General features: G+C 34.4%; 1 protein-coding gene across 10 annotated transcripts in view; it reads left to right on the forward strand.

Moving 5' to 3' along the window:
• Positions 1-12,260, forward strand: part of LOC111055063 (dnaJ homolog subfamily B member 3) — a 202,744-nt gene that overhangs the window by 26,291 nt on the left and 164,193 nt on the right. For 3 of the 10 annotated variants that reach the window (XM_039440792.1, XM_039440802.1, XM_039440794.1), the window contains exon 2: positions 5,167-5,212. The exons of the other annotated variants lie outside the window; for them this stretch is intronic. The gene's annotated coding sequence lies outside the window, so the exon portion shown is untranslated. The remainder of the gene's footprint in view (positions 1-5,166; positions 5,213-12,260) is intronic. 10 annotated transcript variants of the gene reach the window in all.

The raw sequence follows: 12,260 nt of genomic DNA on the forward strand, positions 1-12,260 counted from the left end.
TGATGTGAACGTGTTTACAAAATGGTTTATGAAACGGAATCAGTTTATGCTTCTACAATTGAATAAGTATTCTGCAATAAGATACTATCATTTTATTTGGATGAATAAAATACAGATAAGATATATATTATAAACTATTCAAATTCGATTTTCAGAGTAGGATACAACTTCTAACCTAAACTTCCGAGGTCAATGACAACAAGCATTGTTGACGTTGACATTCAGATTGGCAAAATTCCAAGTGTGCTAAAACAGCTGATCAAAAAACTTCATTATTTGTGTTTATTATTCAAGAATCAAAACATTTATAATAATATCATCTTATTGTCATTTGAAAGAATAAAAAAGTATAAACTCAACCTCTTACATAATTGAACATAATCTTTTAGGTTATTTAGACAAATCAGAATAAAAAATAAAAATACTTGGACAATTTCCTGATATTCAGATTTGCTAGAGCTATGACCTTCCTGTTTTGCTTTCGGAAGTGCCTAATAAACAATTATTCTCATTTATATTTTGTTTATTTTTCTGTGTGGCGAAAAATAACGTTCTCACCATGGGCAAAATGTTTTTCCGGCTCTCAATCTTTTCTAGTCCTCGGCCTACGGCCTCGGACTTGAAAACCGATTTCGAGCGGAAAAGTCTCATTTTCGGCCCTAGGTGCAAAATATACTATTGTGCCTCACTTTACTGGCAAAAGTATGAGGTTGTGTGGTAGACAGGACTTTAAAATCCTAACGTCGCCTAATAAAGGAATGGATCAATTGCATTTATATAATATTATAAAGAAAAGAATTGGCTTATGCATTTATGAGATAGGAAATGATTATCTGAACTAATTAACTTGAAATGTTGCATAAATATAGATTCTTAATTCACCAAAGATTGTTATAGGCCTTTTTTTCATTTTTGTTAATCAATAAAGTTTTTTTAGTTGAGTTCTGAATGTATATCACTCCCGTTTGCAGACAAGAATTTTCTTAAGCAAACAGTATTGTATCCAATGATCTGTAATATCATTTGTATAATTGAATTTGTCATGTAAGTGATATATGATTGAATAAAATTTGATTTGATTTGATCATTTTAATAATTGAAACAAATTCATTAAATTTGTGATGAAAGCCCTATCTAATCGTTTTTGTATTGTAATAGAAATTGTATAATCATTGTGTTATCATCACATTGATGATGTAATGATAGTAAACTAACTTATTTTATACGTTCCAATGGAAAAAATCAAATAAAACATTCTTTCATGTGTAAAACTATTCTTCTATTGTCAGGTCCATTTTATAATATCAGTGGAGAAAGATAGAACAGCGTTGTCGATTCTCTGCCTTGCCACTGCCTTCTATAGGGAATTGCGTATACCGGTGTATCTGATATTAACTGTTCATTCTTGTTAAAAATATAAAAATAAATTTTTGTCAAGAAAATATACTTTTCAATGACTGAAAAAGATTGAATATTTTATCAGCTAATAATATTTCTACATTGAAGAACGATCAGGCAACTTTGCAGAGGAATTGAATAGAGAATGCATTTATTCAAATGCTAATTAATATATAATTATTATTTAACGAAAATCCTAAATAAATGCTGCAAATCACCCCGAAGACTTCTGCTACTGCAGACATTGACAACAGGGTTAACAGCTAGATGGAAATTCGATGAGAACTACTATCCAAAAATTAGTTATCTTCGGGGTGATTTGCAGCATTTATTTAGGATTTTCGTTAAATAATAATTAACTTTGCAGAGCTAGAAAAGGATAGCGCTACCTGCTGTGTGGAATAATAGACAAGGATAGCAACACCAATGTTGATCAAAGACTGCCATTATAACGTGGACCTCACTACTATAGTAAGACGGGAATGTAGACTAGCATGTATTGAGGACTGACCAGATTACATCATGGCGTCCGCCATTTGTAGGCCTCTACGTGCGCAACTGAATGTAATTAGGCTTGCAAAATTAACGGTTTAGCCACGGTTAGGTACTTGCTCCACGCTCCCGGTTATCCGGACAATAACGTACACACTATATACACATTATAATGGCAGTGGAGAAAGATAGGAGAACAACGTTGCCGATCCTCTGTCTTGTCAATGCCTTCTATAGATGTAGCTGATACAGGTTTATTGATGTAATATTAAGGCTGTGAACAGTAGACCTCACGCAGTATTCTCATCCACAAGTACCTGATTGAAACTATAGACCTTATGGAAATACAGCAATAGACTGGCTTCTCCACACATCTGTGTAATCACTTGTCAGCTGATTTATGATGAATAATTCTAGAGTCTGATCTTTACTCCAATATTGGCGTATGAAGGAGGCTCCTTTTCCTTTTATACTAGTAGTTCTTTGAACAGTAGACCTCACGTAGTATTCTCATCCACAAGTACCCCTGATTGAAACTATAGACCTTATGGAAATACAGCAATAGACTGACTTCTCCAAACATCTGTGTAATCACTTGTCAGCTGATTTATGATGAATAATAATTCTATTGTCTGATTTTTACTCCAATATTGGCGTATGAAGGAGGCTCCTTTTTCCTTTTATATTATCCTTGAAATGCAAAATTTCCAAAAACCTTGTATATACGTCGACGCGCAATTAAAAAAGGAACATATCTGTCAAATTTCATGAAAATCTATTACCGCGTTTCGCCGTAAATAGGCAACATATAAATTATTTGAATATTCAAACATTTAAACATTAAGAGAAATGCGAGACCGTCGACTTGAATCTAAGACCTCACTTCGCTCGGTCAATAATTGTTAAGATCATTATAAGAGTGAGAAAAAGTAGCAACTGAAATTTTTAAGTGGTTAATAAGCGAGTTATGGTTGTTGAAGTGCTAAACTCGGTTTTCTTTCCAGATCATAAACGGTTTCGAATTTTCCATTGGAGCTTTATTCAGTATAACATTGGCTTTGCTCTAATATGCGTTTTTTCACGATTAATGCCAAAATAAACAAGTTATCGAATTTACAAAAAATGTTACTTTTTTATTTATGAACGATATGGGGAATAAAATGTTTTAGTTTGGAAAGATTCATTTCTTGAATTTTTAAGAGAATTCATAATAATATAGTCGAAACCGTTTATGATCTGGATAGTTAGCACTTCAACAACCCATAACTCGCTTATTAGACCACATAAAAATTCCAGTTGCAACTTTTTCTCACTCTTATAATGATCTATTATATTGAAGAAGGTTATCCAATTTAAATAATAAAAAAGTGTACCGATCTGCCTGTACTGTTCATTCTCGTTTAAAATAATCAATTATATTATTTATTAAGCAAGAAAATTTCATAATTAAGATGAAATATTTTGATTAATTATTAATTATACATTGTTTAAAAGATGATCTGGCAACAGAGCAAAGCAAAAAGAGTTAGCGCTATCCGCTTTGTAGAATGATAGACAAGGATAGCAATACCATTGCTAATCAAACGCTGCCAGTATAACGTGGAACTCACCATTATACTATATAGTAAGGTCCACGTTATAATGACAGTATTTGATCAACTTTGGTTTTGCTATCCTTGTCTATCATTCGACAAAGCCGGTGGTACTATCCTTTTCTAGGTCCACAACGATGACAATTATGTTTTTGACAGTGTAGAAATATAATAAGTTAATGCAGAGAATCGGCATCGCTATTCTTCTATTTTTATTCACCGCCATTATAACGTGGACCTCACTATATACTGTAGGAACGTTTACTGTTGAGCTGTATATCAGGTGTTTGTAACTCATAATATTATTCTGTATTCAAGAAAAAGCAGTGCTATAATTTTAGTAAAGTGAACTTCAAACTGTTACATTGTAGGGATTCCTAAATCATCTATTTAATCGTTCATTCATTCATTCATTCATTGTAATGAATTTATTTACTACTAGCTGGTAACCCGTGCTCAATTACAAAGGGTCCAAATTACAAACTTTGCGAAATTAAATCTTGAAGAATTTAAAATAGGCCCATAACCATTCTCCGTATATCTTGAATCAATATGCAAAATTTCAAGTGATGATGCGTCATTCGTGAATTTCCTAACCCTCACGTGTATAAGCCAGTTCTCTCCTTAATTATTATTGAATAGCAGGAACCCGTGCTCCGCAAGAATCCAATTACAAACTTGACATACTAGAAACTTGACGTAATGAAATCTTGAAGAATTTAAAATAGGCCTATAACCATCCTCGGTAGATTAAGAATCCATATGCAAAATCTCAAGTTAATCAGTTGAGTAGTTGAGACGTTTGGCTATTGGGAGGTTATCCAATTTTTGGATAGTAGTTCTCATCGAATTTCCATCTAGCTGTTAACCCTGTTGTCAATGTCTGCAGTTGCAGAAGTCTTCGGGGTGATTTACAGCATTTATTTAGGATTTTCGTTAAATAATTTATATATTAATTAGCATATGAATAAATGTATTCTCTATTTAATTCCATCTGTAGTTGAGACGTGATGATGCGTCATTCGTAAATCTCCTATCCCCTACGTGTATAGGCCAGTTCTCTCCTTTATTATATATAGAAATATTGTTGCTGTAGTGCGATGAACTCAAACTGTCAGCATTTCTTATTGATTAATATTAATGCTTCCCATTATTCCAATGCTGACAGTTTGAAGTGATTTTTGCTAGGAAATTGAAATGACATGCGTATTTTATTGTATCAAGGTGTTTGGGAGTCCACCCAAAATAAATTTATGAATTTCTGATCATAGTATTTTTTGTATGATACCAGTTATCTTATAAAAAATCATATTTATGACTCTAATAATAAAAAACTATAATTTTTAAAATTTTCACGAATTTGTTGGAAAGTTACAAACGTTTTTCAACATCTATGGCGTTATCTTCAGTGTGACAGTTCAAAACTTGAAATTTGTATGATACCAGTTATCTTATAAAAAATCATGTTTATGACTCTAATAATAAAAAACTATAATTTTTAAAATTTTCACGAATTTGTTGGAAAGTTACAAACGTTTTTCAACATCTATGGCGTTATCTTCAGTGTGACAGTTCAAAACTTGAAATTTTAGATCTTTTCATGACTGTTTTGAACTATTAAATTTTCTACTATTACTTGAATATTGTTATAGTTTTTGTAATATTTCTTTATTCTTTGTTTCAGGTGAGCATCTTCTTACAAATTTCATCACATTCCACTAAGGAAAAAGGTTAGAAGTATATTTTTTTCGTTGCATGGAATAGAGTCGTAATAAATGTATTGGTAGTGTAATAGTTGATTAAATAGAGTAAAATTGTTGCCAAATTGATTGATTGACTTATTATTGATTCATACATAAAGTACATCATCAAAATTATAGGGAGAGAGTGAATAAGGTAACTTTGTGCTATTCCTCTCCCAAATTTAGATAAGGTTACACACAGTCCGAAATAGGTTAAGTCTTGTAGTTGTTCACTTCACAAAATGATCAGTCCTTAATTATTTTCACAATTGAGATTTTTAAATTTAGATGCTTCAAAACTAAACATAGAAGAAATATTTCACATTATAATCACTAAAATAGGAAATATTCACATATTAAATTGCTTTTTACTGTGAAAAAATCTGGTGTGGCGTACTCACACAACTTTCCATGCCGTTATGAAAATTGTTCAACTGACGCTAGTGTTCACGCGCATCTCAAGTCTACTATTCTAAGATCTGAGTCAGTTGGTGACAGGACAATAGCGCTGCAGACACACGAAGTCTGCTATCTCCTCATAGTGAATAATTTAATAGAATCAAGAGTTGCCAACAATTTGCAATTGAATAATCTTATTTTCTCGAATTTCGAGCTTATTTTCAATTTTAGGTGAAAATGTTACTGGACATTAATTTTAGAGATTTTTATGCTCAATCGTTTTCACTTGAAGTTTTTTGTTTAAATTGTATCTGAAGCCTGATAATTGGGGATCTAAAATCAAACTTTGCATTGATGGGGCGGAGCTCCTGAAATTTTTATAGATATGGGACTTGTGGCAGTTGATAGAGCTTATCGATGACTTTTCTAAGTATGAATTTGATCAAAATCATTAGAGCCGTTTTTGAGAAAATCGCGAAAACCCCTGTTTTTGACAACATTTTCGCCATTTTAACGGCCATCTTGAATTGCATTCGATCGAAATCGTTCGTGTCGGATCCTTATAGTGAAAGGACCTCAAGTTCCAAATTTCAAGTCATTCCGTTAATGGGACACACACACCACACACACACACAACACACAACACACACACACACACACACACAGACCAATACCCCAATACCCAAAAACCACTTTTTTGGACTCAGGCGACCTTGAAACGTATAGAAATTTAGAAATCGGGGTACCTTAATTTTTTTCGGAAAGCAATACTTTTCTTACCTATGGTAATAGGGCGAGGAAAGTAAAAATATAATAACCAAAGCAGGCAGTTTGCAGTGAAACTCTCCATAGTGTAGTTTTTAGTATCTACAATCTTTGGGACAACCTCTTGGGCTGCAACACTCCAATCAAATTCAATTTTCAATGGATGATTAATGTTACATTCATTCAGTGATTGGAGATAAAGCCAGGGAGAAACTCAGACCGAAACAAGCCATAAACATAAACACTGTAATGGGCGCTTATACTATCAAGATGGACGAAGAAGGAGATGGTCAGGGAGAAGTAGAAGAAAAGAATGATGGAGGAAGAGGTGATAAAGATGGAAGAAGAGAAGAATGATGTTGGAGAAAAAGAAAAGTGAGGAGAATAGGAAGGAAAAAATGATGATGATGATGGTGAAGGAGGAAGAGGAAAAGAGTTGATTAGAAGAAGAGGAAGAAAAAGAAGAAGAAGGAAAGTGAGGAGAATAGGGAGGAAAAGATGATGATGGTGAACAAGAAAAAGGAATGAAGCGGAAGAAGAGAAGAGGAAAAGAGTAGAGCAGAAGAGGGAGGAGGAAGAAGAAGATGAATAAGATTATTGAGGATGAATAGAAGAAGAAGAATTGAGGAGAATAGGAAGAAAAATATGATGATGATAATGGTGAAGACGAAAAATTGTAGAAGAGAAGAGGAAGAGAGCAAAAGAAGAAGAAGGAGAAGAAATAGTAGAAGGAGAAGGTGGAGGAGGATAGGAAGATAAAGAGAAGTTAGCAGGAGAGGAAGAAGAAGGAGAGAATGATGGAGGAGAAGGAGAAGACGAAAAGTGAGGAGAATAGGAAAGAGTAGACGATGATTGTAAAAAGGAAGGGAATGAAGTAACAGAGAAGTTAGCAGAAGAGGGAGAAGAAGAAGATTGATGATGAGTAGATGAATAGGAAAAAGAAGAAGAAGATTGATGAGGAGGAGGAGAGGAAGAACAAGAAGTTGAAGAGGAAAAAGAAAAATAAGATAAGTTAGAATAGTGAAGAGTAGGCGATGATGATGATGATGAAAAACACATGAAGTAGAAGAAGAATAGTTACCCAAAGAGGAAGAAGAAGAGAAAGATGAAGGAGGAGATGAAGAAGAAGAAGAAGAAGAGAAAGATGAATGAGAAGAAAAAGAAGAAGAATACGGCAGAGAAGACGATTCTTCTACGATAGTTTCAGGAATACGTTACTACGATGAACACTAAATCTTGATTATGAAGATGAAGAAGAAGTATAAAGAGGAAAAGAAGAATGAAGAGTTGGAGGAGGAGGAGGAGTAGAAGGAGGAGGAGGAGGAGGAGGGAATGATCGTATAAGCTTTGAGTTATAAACGGTTATAAAGTTTCACTCTGGGAAAGTGTGTCCTATACTAACAAAAAAGGCCTGTACTGGAATATCTATCGATTTATCTATTAGCTGAGATAAATGATGATGAGGAGGGGGGAAAAGGTGGAAGAGGAGGAGGAGGAGGAGGAGGAGGAGGAAGATTATGATGATGATGATGATGATGTTAATGAGCAAAAGGTTGAGGTACATTATAGAGGATTAAGAAGAATTTATTTTTTATTTATTTGAGAATATACAATCTATTTATTTAGTAAAATTAGACCAGTATCATCGATGGTAATCCAATCTAATCACACTTTACTGTATCTTATATATATCTACTTCAAGCCGTGGGGTCCCATCTGACCGAATCATAAAAGGTCGAAGAGTATACTTTCCCATATGGTCGAATCCCATCTAGCCGATGAGATTCGATCAATTGCGACGAACTACAAAATTTTTCTATCAAATGGGATTCGACTGTTTGAGAATCAGTCAGATGGGAAAATCAAATCTTCGACCTTTTGCGATAGTTGAGATTTTCGGCCAAATGGGATTACTATTAAAACTTTTCGATCATTTGCGATTCGACCATTTGGGAAAGTACAAGTTTGGTGGCATGCCAAATGACCGATTCCCATTTGGTCGAAATTATTATTCGCAAATGATCGAAAATTGAAGAATCCCAAATGGTAGAATTGAAACTTATACTTTCCCAAATGGTCGAATCCCAAGTGATCGAAAAGTTTTAATAGAAATCTCATTTGGCCGTAAATCTCAGCTGTCGCAAAAGGTCGAAGATTTGATTTTCCCATCTGACCGATTCTCAGTCGAATCCCATCTGATAGAAAAATTTTGTAGTTCGTCGCAAATGGTCGAATCCTATTAGGTAGAAAAGTTTTGTAGTTTTTCGCAAATAGTCGAATCTCAAAGGGTCGAAAAGTATACTTTCCCATACGGTTGAATCCCATATAGCCGATGAGATTCGATCATTTGCGACTAACAACTAAACTTTTCTACCAAATAGGAATCGACCATTTGGGAATCGGTCAGTTGGGAAAATCAAATCTTCGACCTTTTGCGACAACTGAGATTTTCGGCCAAATGGGATTACTATTAAAACTTTTCGATCATTTGGGATTCGACCATTTGGGAAAGTACAAGCTTCAATTCTACCATTTGGGATTCTTCAATTTTCGATCTTTTGCGACAAAATGATAATTTCGACCAAATGGGAATCGGTCATTTGGCATGCCACCCTTCAAGCAGGTAACTCATGCTCCAAAAGCGTTCAATCTGAAAACTTGACCTACTGAAATCTTAAAGAATTTATAATAGGCTTATAACAATCCTTGGTAAATTAAGAATCTGTATGCAAAATGTTAGGTTAATCAGTTGAGAAGTTGAGACGTGATGATGCGTCAAACATAATTTTTCCTATCCCGTACGTGTATAAGTCAATTCCTCCCTTCATTATATTGTAGATAGTTATATTTACAGTATCTCACTTTTATTTCAAATCCAGAGTGCCAGTTGCGCAAAAGCCTGTTGAATTTTAATCGTGATTAAGTTCACAATAACCAATCAGAGAAGCCTTCTCTGCCTGATTGGTTCTCTGATTGGTTCTCGTGGCATTTAATCAGGATTAAAAATTTTACATTCTTTTGTGCAACCGGACCTTTGTCTCTTCCACTTCTTTCTTTTTCCTTTCCTTATATCCCAGTCTTCTCCAATTCTAGTCCTTTTCTCTCGTGCTTCATCCTCCTTCTTCTTCCTCCTTCGTTTTCTTCTACTTCTTCTTCGTATCTTTCTTCTTTTCCTTCTTCTCCTTCATTTCCTACTTATTCCTGTTCTTCTTGATTTCCTTCTACCTTTTCCTATTCTTCTACATTTTTTGCCTTGATTTGAATTGCGTTAGGAAAATAGCAGAAGTTCTGTCATACTCTTAAGGCTGTTTGGTACACCTTTTTATTTTTATTTAATTTGGATAATCTTTATCAATATAATTTTTAAGATCATTATAAAAGTGAGAAAAAGTGGCAACTGAAATTTTTAAGTGGTCTGAAAAGTGAGTTATGGGTTGTTGAAGTACTAACTCTGTTTGCTTTCCTGATCATAAACGGCTTCGAATTTTCCATTGGATTTTTTTTTAATGCATTCAGTATATCATTGGCTTTGTTCTAATATGCGTTTTTTGCGATTAAAGCCAAAATAAACAAGTTATCGAATTCACTAAAAATGTAACTTTTTTATTTATGAACGATATGGGGAATAAAATGTTTTAGTTTGGAAAGATAAATTTTTGAATTATTAAGAGAAGTTCAAATAATATAGTCGAAACTGTTTATCATCTGGAAAGAAAACGGAGTTAGCACTTCAACAACCCATAACTCGCTTATTTAGACCACTTAAAAATTTCATTTGCCACTTTTTCTCACTCTAATAATGATCTTAACAATTAATTATATTGGAGAAGGTTATCCAATTTGAATAATAAAAATCTGGTTTTGCGCACTCACACAACTTTCCTTGCCGTTATGAAAATTGATCACCTGACGCTAGTGTTCCCGCGCATCTCAAGTCTACCATACAAAGATTTGAGCCAGCTGGTGACAGGGCAATAACGCTGGAGACACACGAGGTCTGCTATCTCTTCATAGTGAATCATTTAATAGAATCAACAGTTTGCAATTGGATAATCACATTTTCTCGAATTTCGAGCTTATTTTTGATTTTAGGTGAAAATGTTACAAGACATTAATTTGTAGAGATTCTCATGTTCAGTCTTTTCCACTCGAAATGTTTTGTTTAAATTGTATCTGAAGCCTGATAATTGAGAATCTAAAATCAAACTTTGCATGGATGGGGCGGAGCTCCTGAATATTTTACAGATATGGGACTTGTGGCATTTGATAGAGCTTATTAATGACTATTTTAGGTATGAATTTAATCAAAATCGTTGGAGCCATTTTCGAGAAAATCGCGAAAACCCCTTTTTTTGACAACCTTTTTGCCATTTTAGCCGTCATCTCTAATTGCATTTGATCGTAATTGTTCGTGTCGGATCCTTATATTGTAAGGACCTTACGTTCCAAATTTCAAGTCATTTCGTTCGTTGGGAGATGAGATATCATGTACACAGACACACATACACTCATAAACACACACACACACACACACACACACACACACACACACACACACACACCACACACACCACACAACACACACACACACACACACACACACACACACACACACATATATATATATATATATATATATATATATTATATATATATATACAGACCAATACCCAAAAATCACTTTTTCGGACTCAGGGGACCTTAAAACGTATAGAAATTCAGAAATTGGGGTACCTTAATTTTATCGGAAAGCAATACTTTCCTTACCTATGGTAATAGGGCAAGCAAAGTAAAAATCAGACTATAGATTTATTCATCATAAATCAGCTGACAAGTGATTACACAGATGTGTGGAGAAGCCAGTCTATTGCTGTATTTCCATATTAGTAAGTAAAAAAGCCTCAATGTAAAGAAGAAGTAGAATTAGAAGAAAAAGATAAGAAAGTATCAGAAAGATAAACAGAACTATAGTGAGGTCCACGTTATAATGACAGTATTTGATCAACTTTGGTTTTGCTATCCTTGTCTATCATTCGACAAAGCCGGTGGTTCCATCCTTTTCTAGGTCCACAACGATGCCAATTATGTTTTTGACAGTGTAGAAATATAATTAATTAATACAGAGAATCGGCATCGCTATTCTTCTATCTTTATCCACTGCCATTATAACGTGGACCACACTATAGCAGGATGCAATACTCTGTTTTGACCAGATGGTCGGTCAATGGGTCGAATTCCCATCATACAACTCGGGTTGTGGGAGGGGTACAGAAGGGGTACTCTGCCCCCCCATGTTAACTTAAACGCTCGTGATAGCCTGAGGGGACCCCTTTCGAGTTCGCTCTCTGATTGGTGCCGCTAGACACACAATGTAAATAGAAAATGGGAGAAGGAGAAGTAAAAGAAGACGAAGAAGAACAACAAGAACAAATAGGAGAAGAAGTACAAGAAAGAGTAGCGGAAGAAAAAGACGAAGATGAAGAAGGAGAAGAACAAGGAGGAGTCTTATAAGAAGGAAGAATAAGAAGAACAGAAAGAGCAACAGCAAGAAGAAGAAAAGGAGAAGGAGAAGAACAAGGAGTAGCAAAAGAAAATGAAGAAGAAGTACAATAACAACAACAACAAGAACAAGTTGGAGAAGGAGAAGAAGACGAAGAAGGAGAAGAACAAGGAGGAATAGTTAAAGAAGGAAGAATAAGAAGAACAGAAAGAGCAAGGAGAAGAACAAGGAGTAGTAAAATAAAAAGAAGAAGTACAATAACAACAACAATAACAAGTTGGAGAAGGAGAAGAAGACGAAGAAGGAGAAGAACAAGGAGGAATAGTTAAAGAAGGAAGAATAAGAAGAACAGAAAGAGCAAGGAGAAGAACA

Source organism: Nilaparvata lugens, chromosome 14, assembly GCF_014356525.2.
Source record: "Nilaparvata lugens isolate BPH chromosome 14, ASM1435652v1, whole genome shotgun sequence".
Classification (NCBI taxonomy): domain Eukaryota; kingdom Metazoa; phylum Arthropoda; class Insecta; order Hemiptera; family Delphacidae; genus Nilaparvata; species Nilaparvata lugens.